Here is a 14,421-nt window from a genome sequence, read left to right on the forward strand (position 1 = left end):
ACGTATTTCAGTAAAGGATAAAGAATACTAGAGTTCCACGACCTCATACCTTCGCCAAATGATTTTAACCTTTATGACTGATGTATTAGGAGTGTTTCTCATCAATTATAAATCATACCAGTTGATTGTCTTAAAATACAACATGTCCAAAGTATGAGCGTAACAAATTATGAGCTCAACAAAGAAGGTTATGCTAATATTTTTCATTAATTATGCAAATGAGGCCCTTATTAGCATAATTTGATTCAACGATGTTTACATTCACATAACGTCCCGATGCCAAAAAAAAGTATTGAATGTATGAAATTGCCGTCATTTAGTTACTCATTAAGTATGCAAATTAGGCCCACATTAGCATATTTTCTATCTATAAACATTTCTCTCTTCCTCAGTTACAATTTGAATAGTCATATCATGATACAAAGCGGATTTTTAAAGTTGCCTCATTAATTATGCAAATTAGAATCTGATTTGCATAATTATTGTCCAATCATACTAAGCATCACACAAGCTATCTACATACCAAAAATCATGACCATCCATCAAGCCCATCTTGTTATAGTATTTCCTCATTAATTATGCAAATGAGGTCTTCATTTGCATAGTTCATATCAAATAATATTTCTCTCTTCCTCAGTTACATATGTCACATGTTTCAGAGTCCTATCATTGAATTTGGCGGATGTATAAACTTTCCTCATTAATTATGCAAATTAGATACTGATTTGCATAAAAGGTGTCTAATCATGTACATCATCACTCAAGCTATCTACCTACCAAAAATCATTACCATCCATCAATCCCTTCTTGAGTTATTCCCTTTCAAAGTTAAACCTGCTCCTGCAGTTCCAAAAAAGCCGCTAGGGGGCCCAAACCCACACCACTTATTCTCTGTCCAAAGATCTATCTACCACTCAAAAATAAGTTCCATCGCATGTCCAGAACACGAGATATCAAACCAGGAAGTTCCGCTGCAGTACCGTAAGAAGCCGCTAGGGGGCCCAAAATCTAATCGTTTTTAGGTCTCATCAAAACCTACCAACATACCAAATACCAAGACGTTCTTGAGTTATTCTGTGCCACTACAGACAGACAAACAAACAGACAAACAAACGCTACCCTCTGCATAACCTTCTCGGCGAAGGTAATGAAGCATGGCCCTTTGGTTTTGCTTTCATTACAAATGCCCAATAAGGCCATCGCAAGTCGTACCTGCAGTCACAATTTCATTCCGTGGTTTAACGAATAGGATTGTAGTCTCCATTACAAATGGAGATATTCTTTTGGGTGTGTCTGTGTGTGTTTGTTTTTCCGGATTTTCTTTATTCCGTATAACTCGACGAAGGTCAAGGTCGATTTTGGGCCCCCTGGTTTGTGACTTTATTAAAACAGTTAAAACAGTTATCGTGTTCGTATGTAACCTAGAATCTGCCGCCGGGGAATTTTTGGCACATGGTAGTAGTTTTTCGCAGTAGGAGTAGACGCTAGGCCAAAATAACCACGCGAGAAATTTTATACAGGCCTGTCCCCAACTTCCCAGCCTTGAACTTCCTTCTGCGTAAAACTACAACCGGGTGTCAAAGATTAACTCGGCGGCAGGGAGTCCCCTCTTTCCGGAAGAGAGCCCGGCCAAACCACGGAAGACTGAATTGCTGGTTATAATCAGTTTGTATAACGCCTGTCGTAAAGTAAGCATGTACTTGAGTCATGTTTTATTGCATTTTTAAGGGTTCCTGTTCAATATCTTTTATTGTCCTTTATAAAAGAGGGAAATGTTTTGAAATTGTACAAATATAGGCGTTGTGACATATGACCTTCAAAATAATCTTAAAAGACGTTCTAATGCGCAAACTACTAATATGGTAGGGCTTATCACAGAAACAGAAAATAATGGCATATGAATATCAACATATGAAAGAAGATTAGGATCTCGGTCTGGTTTGTTTTTCGATGGGTTTGTTTGTAGGCGGCGGGTTCAAACGGTTTGTTTGTTGGTTAGTTGGTTTGTTGGTCGGTTGGTTGCTTGGTCGGTTGGTTTGTTGGCTGGCTGGCTGGTTGGCTGGTTGGTTGGTTGGTTGGTTGGTTGGTTGGTTGGTTGGTTGGTTGGATTATTGGTTTGTTTATTGGATGGTTTGTTTTTTCGTTGGTTGGTTCGTTGGTTGGTTGGTTGGTTCGTTGGTTCGTTGGTTGGTTAGCTGGCTGGTTGCTTGCTTGCTTGCTTTGGTCGGTTGGTTAGTTGGTTAGTTGGTTGGTTGGTTGCTTGGTCGGTTGGTTGACTGGTTGGCTGGCTGGCTGGTTGGTTGGTTGGTTGGTTGGTTGGTTGGTTGGTTGGTTGGTTGGTTGGATTATCGGTTTGTTTATTGGATGGTTTGTTCTTTCGTTGGTTGGTTGGTTGGTTGGTTAGTTGGTTGGTTAGTTGGTTGGTTGGTTAGTTGGCTGGTTAGTCAGTCGGTCGGTCGATCTGTCTGTCTGTCTGTCTGTCTGTCTGTCTGTCTGCCTGCCTGCCTGTCTGTCTGTCTGTCTGTCGGTCGGACAGTCGGTTGGTTGGATTATTGGTTTGTTTATTGGATGGTTTGTTTGTTTGTTTGTTTGTTTGTTTGTTTGTTTGTTTGTTTGTTGGTTCGTTGGTTCGTTGACAGGAATTTCATACTTATTTCGGATTGGAAATTTGGAATTTAAATAAAGGTGATGCCTTTTGTATAGTACAGTGGTCCCGTATTGCCGTTCACATCCGCTTTTTTTACATGTGTAGCCGTAGTTACTAGTAACTTAACAGTTCTCTCTAACAACTTTTGTCTAACAGCAGACGACCCCGCTCGAGTTCGACGTCCACCCGACGGAGCAAGACAACAACAGGGCCAGGCGGTGCCGGCTCCGACCGCACACGTGTACGAGGATTGCGACAGTTTCGGGCAGCGTCTCGGACCACCTGTCACCCGCAACGTCCCCGGCGGCGCACCGCCCGTCCCTTCCACCCCGAGGCCAGGAAGAAGAGCCACCGATGGGGCCCAACCTGTGGCGGCCGCCACACACGTGTACGATGGAGAAAGGCGCGGGATGCGAGATGTCCCGCCTGTCCCGCCTCCAAGGCCAGGACCGCTTCAACCACCTCTGAACCGAGATGCTCGCAGCGTCCCGGCTGTCCCGACTCCAACCACGGCCGGGGCCCAACCTGTGTCGGCCGCCGCACACGTGTACGAGGATGGCGACACGTTCGGGCAGTGTCTGGGACCACCTCTGAACCGTGACGTCCCTGGCGCACCGCCTGTCCCCAACACCCCGAGGCCAGGAAGAAGGCACGATGGGTCAGTCGGCCATCAGATGGACAGCCCGAATCAGCCACCAGGTATTATGATAATGATATTAATTATAATATCACATTACAATGAAGGGTTGATGCCTCGTTGTGTGTATGGTGATGTAAAGCCTACTCTGTATCTATGACAACCTCCTGAGGAAGAGGCGGGACATGAACGTTATTATCATGCATGTTACCCATTCTAGATCTCTGACAGATATTTAGGTAACGTTAAAGCCCCCCTAGGCCCTCTCACTGGACCCGCGGTACGCTGGCGGCGTCGCTGTGGCCGATCTCTGAATTGACAAAGCACTCAGAATTTCATCGACAAGCTTTGCGTGTTTTGTTGTCTTTTTGGTCATACTTGTACGTTTCAAATGATATTCCCATTATAAAGTCAAGGGTAACACAAATCCAGTTTAGGACGCAGCAACGCCGCCAGCGTGCCGCGGGTCCAGTGAGAGGGTGGCCCCGCTTAACGCAGCAGCGGCATCGGTCTGAGGTGCATAGTGCGCCGATAATGTTTTATTAGCCCCTCGCGGTGTGTCAGCAATGGGGTTCCGAAGTTTTTATGGAGCCCCTTTGCTTTCAGACATACTTCCAAGCAAACTGCTAAGGCTGGCGAACTAGCGGGGTCACCAGATTCAAATAGACCTTAAATAGACCATGTTTGTTTTTACATCCCCTTTGAATGCCTTTTTTTACATAGATAATTGTCGACTTGTTCACCAGAAATATTGCTGTATTTTATTGCATGCCAAACAATCTTCTCAGCACTGAAATGTTATTTATAAAAAAAAAGAAGCCTGAAAATAAAGCTGCATTTTTTTCTCCTTCTCGTAGACGCTGCGAGAGAAATGCGCTCCATCTGGCAACAACTACGTCATTTTTACAGAGGCCGAGGAATCATCATCGCCATAGCGTCCGTTGTCATGGCAACGTTGCTGATCTCGGTACTCGTACACGTAGTTCTGGTGCACGCCGGATCCCTACCGTCGCACCAGGACTCTGTAAGTTTACTTCTTTGAAATCTTACACAAACTTTCTTGCATGAAATGTTGACAAAACCAAAAAAGAATATATTTGCATGGAATAGGTTATGTATAATGTAAATGTAACCTTGACTGCGGTAATACCTTAAATCTAATAAGATACCTTAAATTCAATAAGACAAAACTTTGAGTCTTTGGAAGTTTTTTAATAGTTTTTACCTCACCTCAAAGTAAGAATATGTTGCATATCCAGTCAGAAGGAGATAAACAAATTTGTGAAAACTACAGGTTGAGTATTGTGAAGTATTGTATAGTTAGACCACAGCAAGTCAATTTTATGGATGACATCAGCGCGCGCATTGATTTTCGCCTGATTTTGAAATAAAAAAGAAATAAAAAAATATCCGATGTGCGGTTCTTGAATGAAGTGAACTACTAACAAATTTGATAACAGGGTCAGATGAAGTAACTAATGTCATGTGGTTTGAGTAGACCATTGTCTTACTGTCTGTACGTTGAAGACAGAATGACAAGACGGGTGATTTATATGGCATGACAATTCAGTCAGACAGTCAGGACAGCAATAGCGGAGAGCTAGAGAACTTCAGCTGAGGAAAAGTGAGCATAGCCAGCAACATGTAGTCACCGTGAGTCTGCCTCATGACTCAGGAGACTCCCATGCCCAGTGTACTAGAAACCTTGTCTCTGCTGTCTTGCTATACACTAATACGGACCAGGATCTAAATCCATAATTTAATGTTGAGATCAGTGTTAGTTAATGTTTTATTGAATACAGGGATAAAAGACATGTTGTAATATCGTGTTTTATCGCCTCAATTTTTCTTACATGCTTTATGTTTTTTTTGCCCGCCTTGTTTTTTGTCACCCGCGCGCACTAAATTTGGAGTCTGCAGAGGATGCCATCCATACAATTTACTTGCTGGTGCCTTAACAATGTCCATATGTCTGTTTGTAGACTGTGACAACCACTGGAGGGGCCGACACCACAGGCGACACTGTCTCTGCTGTGCTGAAGTCTGTGACGTCGGCTGACGTCATCATGGTCAGTAGCCGTTTGTGAAATTTTGGTGCAGGTGCATTATGTGAAATCTTGATTGACACAACAAAAGTACAGCAACTTTCGTTAGGTCAATACATAAATCTTAACGGTCAATACATACAAATAAATTAACATAAATGTATATAGATACATATGAGTAAATCAACATGTTGAGTCCAACGAATCATTTACACAATTGGTTCTAAGGTACCGGTCTTGACATTCTTTGATATTTTTACCTATTCTTATGAAGTAAGGGTTATCTCCCTCTAGAACATATTTGAATCTATCTATCGAATGGGATGTATCAAATTCTTTTGAACAAACGGAGAGAAAGGTGAACAGTAACACCACATACACATAGTGACAAACCTTAAATGTGGCATGTTCATGTATGGGTGTAGGGCTATAGTTGTAGGTCTTTTAGAATAAACATCCAAAATCCAACAGTTAGATTTTTTGCGATACCTCAAACAATCATGTAGTGTTGATAAGGCCATGTTGATTTGATTATGTGGATGACATCCGCACGCGCATCACTTTTGGTCATTTTCCACACACAAAAAAACGTTTTTCGTCATACTGTTGATCATACAAAACAGCTGCAAATAAGACAATAACTGCCGAAAATTACAAAATAGAATATATTTCGGGAAACGGATACTAATGTCGTAGAGTGCCAAAGTCAATTCAAAAGTCAAAGAAGAAGATGTGAAAGAGCAAAAATTGATAATCTATTATTCGGTATACCATACTCTGTGTGTATGGTTTTGTTCATCCTTCCTGACCACGTATATTTCATAATGAAGGCTACTTTTCCTTTCCAAACCTTTTTATTGGGACGCTCGGATTCCCAGAGGATTTCGTTCATATAATCAAATCAACATGGCCTAATTTGAAACCTTGTGACCGTTACACAGGTCCATCCGGCGCATGGGCGTGGTTCTCCTGACGTCATCCCTGCGGAAGTGGAAGGACCTACACAAGCCACTCGGTCACTTTCCACGGACACTAAAGGTTTGCCATTACCTACTGATCTTAGCATATGAGAGAGCAGTTCAATAGATATTTCCCCTGGCCCACTCATGTTTATTGTAGTAGGCTGAATTTTTACATCTATGGTAATACATTTATCTATAGGTCTGACACATGCCTATTTTCAATTCTAAACTCGACATATATAGTTTCTCTTTTACAACTTCTAAGGTGGGGTGAGGTTTGCAAGTGGAGCCTGTCGAACGCAGAGCGGTCAACAGAGTGTGTTCGTTTAATGTTTTCGAAGACTAAATTCTAAGGAACTGCGAGGAATGAAACTTAGCACACGTATTACTATTTCAATTCCTGGTAACGGTGTCAAGTTTTGAATTCCTCTTGTGAGACTTAATTATGGAAAACTAGTCTTCAACAATCGTTGACGAACACGACGCCAAAAGGCAGTTATACCGGCTATACAAATACTAGATACAGATACAGACGCATGTTCAGGACCCTAATAACTGCTTTGTATTAATCATCACATCTCCATTCACCCTGTCAATTGCAAAAACCTGTCACGAGTCCAGAATTGAAAAAAGGCGTGTCAAATTTAATCATTCCATAATGATAAGAATACAATAATCACAACAGATATTTATAGAACCACTTTCGTACCATTTTCTTGATAGTTTAAAGATTTTTCAATAATGTAATAAACTGATTAAACGTAACGGTTACTTTGATGTCAATTTAAGCAAACATCAGGTTATAATTAGGCGGCACCATGACTTTATGTGACTAACCCAAACATGTCCAGTATTCAAGTACATCCTTGACATTGAACTTTCCAGTCTACCTGCTCTCTTTCCTTGTTATCAAACAATGCAAGTCAGGAAGACATTTTGGAGGAACAAATCTTGTAAAGACTATTAAACCTTGCCCTGCTAAAACGAGCTTGTGACCGAATACCTTCCTTTTTTGTAGAAGCGTCTGGCGTGAGCAGCAGTGCATGTGTTGGCGATGAGGCGGGGGCTGGAAAACTGCGTGGTGCACGTAGTGTGGCAGTTTCCCCCTACGACACGATATGGGTGGCCGATCAGACCAAAGCGCGCCTCCAAGTGTTCACCATGGAAGGCACTTACCTGTGCCAGTTCTCACCAGAGCTAGGGTACCCACCCAAGACGCCATTTGATGTGTCCATCGACAAGGATGGCCACCTGTGGGTCTTGAAGAGTGGGTATCCTGCTAGCACTGACTCCGTGGTACAGTACAGTTGGGGTGGTCATGTCAAAGCTAGCTTTGACCTACCTGACACTGTACCCGGGGGAAGGTGGCGTGGCATGGCCGTAGACGTGCGCAACAACCACGTCTTCGTCTCATGGTCTGACGGTGCTTTCAGTGGCGGTGTGAAGGCCTTCCGGGCGGATGGGAGACTCCTGTGGGATGCCGGTCCGCAGCAGCAGCGGATGAAGTCGCCGATGTACGTCGCCGTTGACGGGAAAGGGAACATCTACGTGTCGGCCGTTGGCTCTCATTTCATCGTCAAGTATGACGAGACCGGACAGTACGTGTCGAAGTTCGGAGGACCGGGAGTGAGTGGTGGCCGCCTGAGTTACCCTAGGGGCATCTGTGTGGACAACTCCGGTCACATCATCGTGGTGGACTCAGGTAACCAGCGCGTGGTTACGTTTACGGACCAGGGCGCGTATGTCGGTCACATCGCTGTCCGTGTTGAATACCCAACAGGGGTTGCAGTGGGGCCGGAGGGACAGTTGGTTGTGATCAACAAAGATACAATCACTGTCATCACTAGCCCTGATACTGAGATACTAAAGAGGCACTAAACCCCAGAAGCAAGTGGTATTTTTCTTCAGAGAGTATTTGCCTGAACACAAAAAAAAGATAATTGTATGGCAAACTTGATTTTCACTGGGCAGCAGTGTCATGATATGGCAACAATATTCTGATAATAATCCCCCCCACCAAGTACCCTCCAGATACATTAGTCAGTTACAACACATACAGAAGCAAATATTCGACAAACATCAAAGTGCTTGATGTTAGGAAATCAAGAAACATCCTTTTTCACTTTCTTTCGGTCTAAAATTGATCTTTATCAATCATCCCATTAAAACTCATACCTATGATAAAAAAAACAGTGCCCGGAAAAAGTAAATCATGTTGAGATATCGAAATCTTGAAACTAGTGTTTGTGTGTATGTTGATAATTGTTCTTTAAATAAGTTTCTGCCTTGACAACTTAATTCTGTTCTTCTTTGAGCCGAAAATTAACCTGAATCTTCAGCAATCATCCCATTTGAACCCATCCTAGGGTCGTCAGCATTCCCACCATGCATCAGACGTGAGTCTGCATGAGGGGCACCACTCAGTGCCAGTGACTGGATTACAATGGTTCATTTCTTTGTGAATCTGTGATGAAATTTTCCAAAAATTTGGTTGATTTTGTATTCATAGGTCTTGAAGAAAATAACACATGCTTCTGCTGGTGAGTACCTCTTTAGGTATTACAAGGACATTATATTTATCCTATATAATGTCCTTGGGTACGGCAACTGTATAGTCTAAAGGCCTTGCCGTAGCTGTTTTTCTAAGCTACGAGGGCTATTCCAAAAGAATTGCCCTGGCGATTTTCGTTTTTTTTGTAGATGGCTACAATTGCACCTGCTGTGTAACAATACATGTTTTATTGGCCATGAACTTGTCTTCATTTCTAACCCCTTAACAGTTTATAGCTCTTTTAAAGCTGCTAGTATAAAGAAAAGTTTGATAGTGGAGCTAGCTGAATTCAAAGCAGCCATCAGGACCTTGAATACGCTGTGTGTAGGTTAATACTTTAATACTTTTCCGTAAACCAAGAGAAATTAAATTTGACACACTTGTTAGTCTTAAGTGATGATATGTGTGGCAAAGTTTCGTTTCTCTTTGTCTATGGGAAATGAGTCTAAAAAGGCCTTTACTGACTAGATCTTGTATGCAGGACACTGACGACCCCTGGAATTCCACTGGCTTTACTATCCCACTTCATTCCACTAGAGGACTACATCCAGTAAGGCAACATTTGCAAGCAAATACAGGATATTTCACCTCATCTCTCTCCCCAAGAAAAAATGGACTGTTCCATATATTTTTGTTTAGTTGAGCATTGTTTGATTGGTTGTTATTTGGTTTTAGTGTTTTTGTTTTAGTGGGGTTGCCGTTGGTCAAGCACCGTTTTTTTTTTACTGGAAGTTATAAGGTCATTGTTTTGGTGCTTTATTTGTCTACTTGGTTGGAGACATTGTTGACTTGTTGCTACAGAATTTGTTTAGGATGATAGCTGGATTTTATGGTCACCACCAATAGGGAACCTCTGTAGCTTGGTTTACTTGTGGACTACATGTGGTCTGAGTTGTCATACAAAAGGGACAGACTGTTCGGTGTGTATTCCTCAAACTGACCGTATGCGGTGCTTGCCGCGTCCGAGTGTCCGCAGATACTCCCCTATTTTGGGTTGAGTTCCGACTTGGTACTGGGCCGGTAGTATTACTTACTTCTTGAGTTGCATTCTGTGTTGTGGAAAGCTTTTATCTGACAGAAGAAATAGAAAGTACCGTAGTAGAAGGAAATTAGACATGATGCTTGCCGCGTCCGAGTGTCCGCAGATACTCCCCTATGTTGGGTTGAGTTCCGACTTGGTACTGGGTAGCATTACTTACTTCATGAGTTGCATTCTGTGTTGTGGGAAGCTTTTATCTGACAGAAGAAATAGAAAGTACCGTAGTACAAGAAAATTAGACATGATGCTTTCCTCGTCCGAGTGTCCGCAGATACTCCCCACTGTTGGGTTGAGTTCCGACTTGGTACTGGGTAGTATTACTTACTTCATGAGTTGCATTCTGTGTTGTGGAAAGTTTTTATCTGACAGAAGAAACATAAAGTAAGGAAATTAGACATGATGCTTGTTTCGACCGATAGTCCGAAGACAGTGAAAAAAGCCCACCTAGTTCATTAGCAATTATCTCATTGGAGCATATGCCTAGATGGGATTTAAAGATTCTCTCACTAGTGATTCTATGAGTTAGAGGGATGCTAGCTCATGAAATCACCAGTTAGGGATTTAAAAATTCTCTTACTAGTGATTCAATAAGTTGGGATGCGCTGCCAATTGTTAACACAGGTAAATGTGGTTAACACGTGAATTGACTGAAATACTTTTCTGAACTAAATAAATGTGCTAAATAGCTAGAGCTAAGTAATATATATATATATATGATCTGTGATGAAGATATGCTACTTGGATGAAGTAATTTCAAGGAACACTGAGTTTGAAGGATTTGAATTCTACAGCTTCTTCATGATCTCTGGATGTGTGTAAAGGGAGGGGCCAGTAAATGAACTTTCCAGCGGTACACATGTTGAAGCCATGTAAAACAACCCCCTCCACTGCAAAGCTGGATTACTCAAGTTTATCTGGATACAAAACTAACGGTGTGAGGTTAACTACGGCGTTTTAATAGCTACAGCCAAAAGATTGAAATGACACCAGTACTTCACTCCCTGTTCCAATTGGTCAGTCCAGCCAATGAGGACGCAGGGGTATCTCATTTAGGGGTCAATTACGGGGCTAAACATGGCAAAATTGAGAAAATTTGGCCAGGTTTGAAAAATACACATTCAACACTGGAACTTTCTGAGCATAATTTGGCGCCAAAGTTCTAAAGAAATAAGTCAAAATTTCCATCGAGGGTATGTACGGTGGGCTCTACTGCGCAAACTCAATTACTGGTCCCTCCATGTAAGAGGTTAAAATCCTTTACAATGTAACAGTTCATAGTAATGCATAGCGTTGTGTCATAGTGGAAACTAAATAACTATATACTTTGGATTTAAGAGAACAATTTTGTATTAGCTCCTACATGTATATGCCAGGCCAATATTCATGAAACGCAGTTCAGAGGCTAAAACTGTTTTCTTAATGTTTTGTTTCAATTTCTAAAAATACATTGTAAAAACGTCTGTATCCAGAAACAAGTACCGGTGTTGTATGTTAATCAGAGATTTGTGGCTATTCAAAGTGCAGACAATAATGTACCTCCCTCCTAAAACGTTATGAATATTCAATGTTTCAAAATCGTTTGATGGGATCAATGACCTCTCAAAGGCGCAATTTGCGGGTTTCCCTCCATCAATTTACCTGTTGTTGTTTTTCTAATTCCAGTTACTTCATATAGGGCTTTTCTTTCATCATAGGCATGTCATATTTCTAGAGATTTTGTAGATGCCTTTTTTACTGTATTGTATCTCATTGATCGTGCAAATAAAGATCTAATTAACATAATCTATGTCGACTATAAGTCTTTCATACAAAACAAACATAAAGTCTGTGAATCGAAAGTCGTCTTCTTTTGCAGAGCGCTATAATTATTATAACATTTCCTCACTAATTATGCAAATGTAATGTCGTCCACACTTACACAATATATGCATGGCAATTTCACCTTTAACTAACTTAATATGTCACCAAGCATGTAATTCAAATCTATTTCCACTCATAAAGAATCATGGCAAATTCGCAATAGTATGATAATAATTCCCTTATTTGTATAATTGATAACAAATTATGTTCCACCTCCCCTAAATTACACATATCACTCATCTTTCAGTCCTATAGTGGTGAACACTGACACTATAGAATGTCCTCACACTTATGCAAATTAATTCAAGAGTTAATAAAATGCTCTCAATTAAGGCCAACTCTTTAAAATACCAAAGCTTTTTTTGTGTTTTGTTTAGATGTCTAAAACCATGGAAATTGTTCAAAACGTCTGTATCCAGCACATTATTAACAAGTCTTAGCAGAAGAAAGCACATTATCCTTGGTAGAAGTTGATTTTTTAAAAGAAAACAGTGTTGTATGTTTTAATAATAGCCTTGCGGATTCCTATTTATATGCAGACAATCATATACCCCCCTTCTAGAACGATATGAATATTCAATGTTTTTAAATCGTTTCACGGGATCAAAGACCTTTCAGAGGCGCAATTTGCGGGTTTCTCTCCATCGATTTCCTGTCTTTTTTTTTTTTTAAATTCTAGTTACTTGATGAAGTGCTTTTCTTTTATTATAGGCAGGTCATGATTTTAGGGGTTTGGTAAATGCTTTGTTTTAGCGTATCTCCTTGATTGAATACATTTCTCAGTAACATAATCTATGCCCTCTAGAGGCCTTTTCTACAAAAAACAATCATACAATTTTTGTGAAATTCCTCTCCTTTTGCAGAATGTTATTGTGATATTACCTCATTATTTATGCAAATGGATTGTCATCCACATTTACATAACATATGTATGAGGATAACTAATTTACACATATCACAACTTTTTGAATGCTCATTTATCACTAGCCTGTATCACAAGCTCTCGGCCAGAGGTTACTGACCCTATTTGACCCAGCCCAAATCTAGGGGGATAGCGGTTACAGGACCGGCTGGCCACTAGGAGCGCGATTAGTCAGGCTAATTTTTCACTAGCCTCTACCAGGCCCCGCGGATAGCTGGAAAAATAGTAGAAACTGGCCAAGTAGTGTGCACGTGAATAGTATGATAAGGGAGTCGGCAACGGAGAGAGGGTCCAATATGCCATCCTAGACCCTCTCTCCGTAGCCGACTCCCCGTACTATTTACTCTGTTTGGCCAATTTCTACTATTTTCCAGCTATCCGCGGAGCCTGGTAGAGTCTAGCCTAGTATTGTCCTACAGTAGATATATTGTGCCGAAAACTTGACCACTGCTGACGCTGGTATGCCCTCTCAACAACACACGGGTACATTCGACAGCCTGATGAGAATCAGAGGGCACTGAAACCTAAGATTCGCAGTCACCTTCCAGGAGGCCCCAGCATTTACTTTTCAACATATCGTGGCCAGGTACCGGTTCGTTTGCCTAAAGAGATCGTTTTTGTCGCCCTAAAAGTAAAAGATTTGCTATCTTTCGGCTCCAACAATGTCCCATAAAAAAACAACTTCTAGAGCGGCAAAAACGTATACTCTCTAAAGGCCCCCTCTCACTGGGCTCCGGCACTGCGGCGGCACTGCCACGGCAGATTTTTACGGCACCGTCGCGTTTCTTTCACCAATTTTCCTTTGCACTCTCACTGACGTGCGGCGCATTTGCGTTTGAAGCCCAGATGAGCAAGTTATTGAATGAACTTTATTGTTCGACAATCGTATATGGTACAATATATGGCACTAAATCAACAATACTGCAAGGCTAACCTATCCTACAATTATAAGTACAAAACATTATCGATAACAGTGTATGAATTACAATAAAGCCATGTATGGATGATTTTTCCCCTCGCTTTTAGGATGAAGTATAATGAAATTGACCTAATATGTAGGTGGTATAGGAGTTGGACATGGCAACAATACATGGGACATATCGTTCTGTGTACAAGATAGGGTGAAGTTTGTCTTAGTAGTAATACTTTGTAACAGCGCATCTGTCTCTTTGCCATAAGTGGAACAGGCCATGGCCATTACAAATTGAAATTTATCTTCAATATTTTCATTACATGTGGGACACAATCTGTGAGTGCCTGATGTGTTGTGGTGTCGATCCTTTTCAACTTCTAGACAACCTGCGCTGATTCTCAGTGTAGTTATGCTTATTGGTTTATTATGATTTGATGTGATATAGTCTTCCCTACCAAAGTGATTTTTGATTTTATAATATGTGTGGGGTTTACTAATATTTCTAAGTGGTTCCCTCCAGCCAAGGAGAAACGTGAGTTTCACACTTTCTTTAAATGTATATCCAAAACAGTTGGTATTGACTGCGGGGCTAAGCCAAACTTGTCTACATAGTATATCAAGTTCAGTTTATCACTGTATTTCTTTAATGGCACAAGAGCAGGGCGAGTGCATGTAGACGAGTGGTCTGATTCCTTTCCTGAGCGACAAGTCTAACAACTTCCGTAGTGGAATAAATGTACAATGATCTAATTTTCAGTGGGATTAAGCAATATCCCAATGAAAATATCAGAAGATCTACAGCTACAATAATCAACCTCACTACAATGTAGTAAAATAGGTTTAAC

This window comes from Branchiostoma lanceolatum, chromosome 8 (genome assembly GCF_035083965.1).
Source record: "Branchiostoma lanceolatum isolate klBraLanc5 chromosome 8, klBraLanc5.hap2, whole genome shotgun sequence".
Lineage (NCBI taxonomy): Eukaryota > Metazoa > Chordata > Leptocardii > Amphioxiformes > Branchiostomatidae > Branchiostoma > Branchiostoma lanceolatum.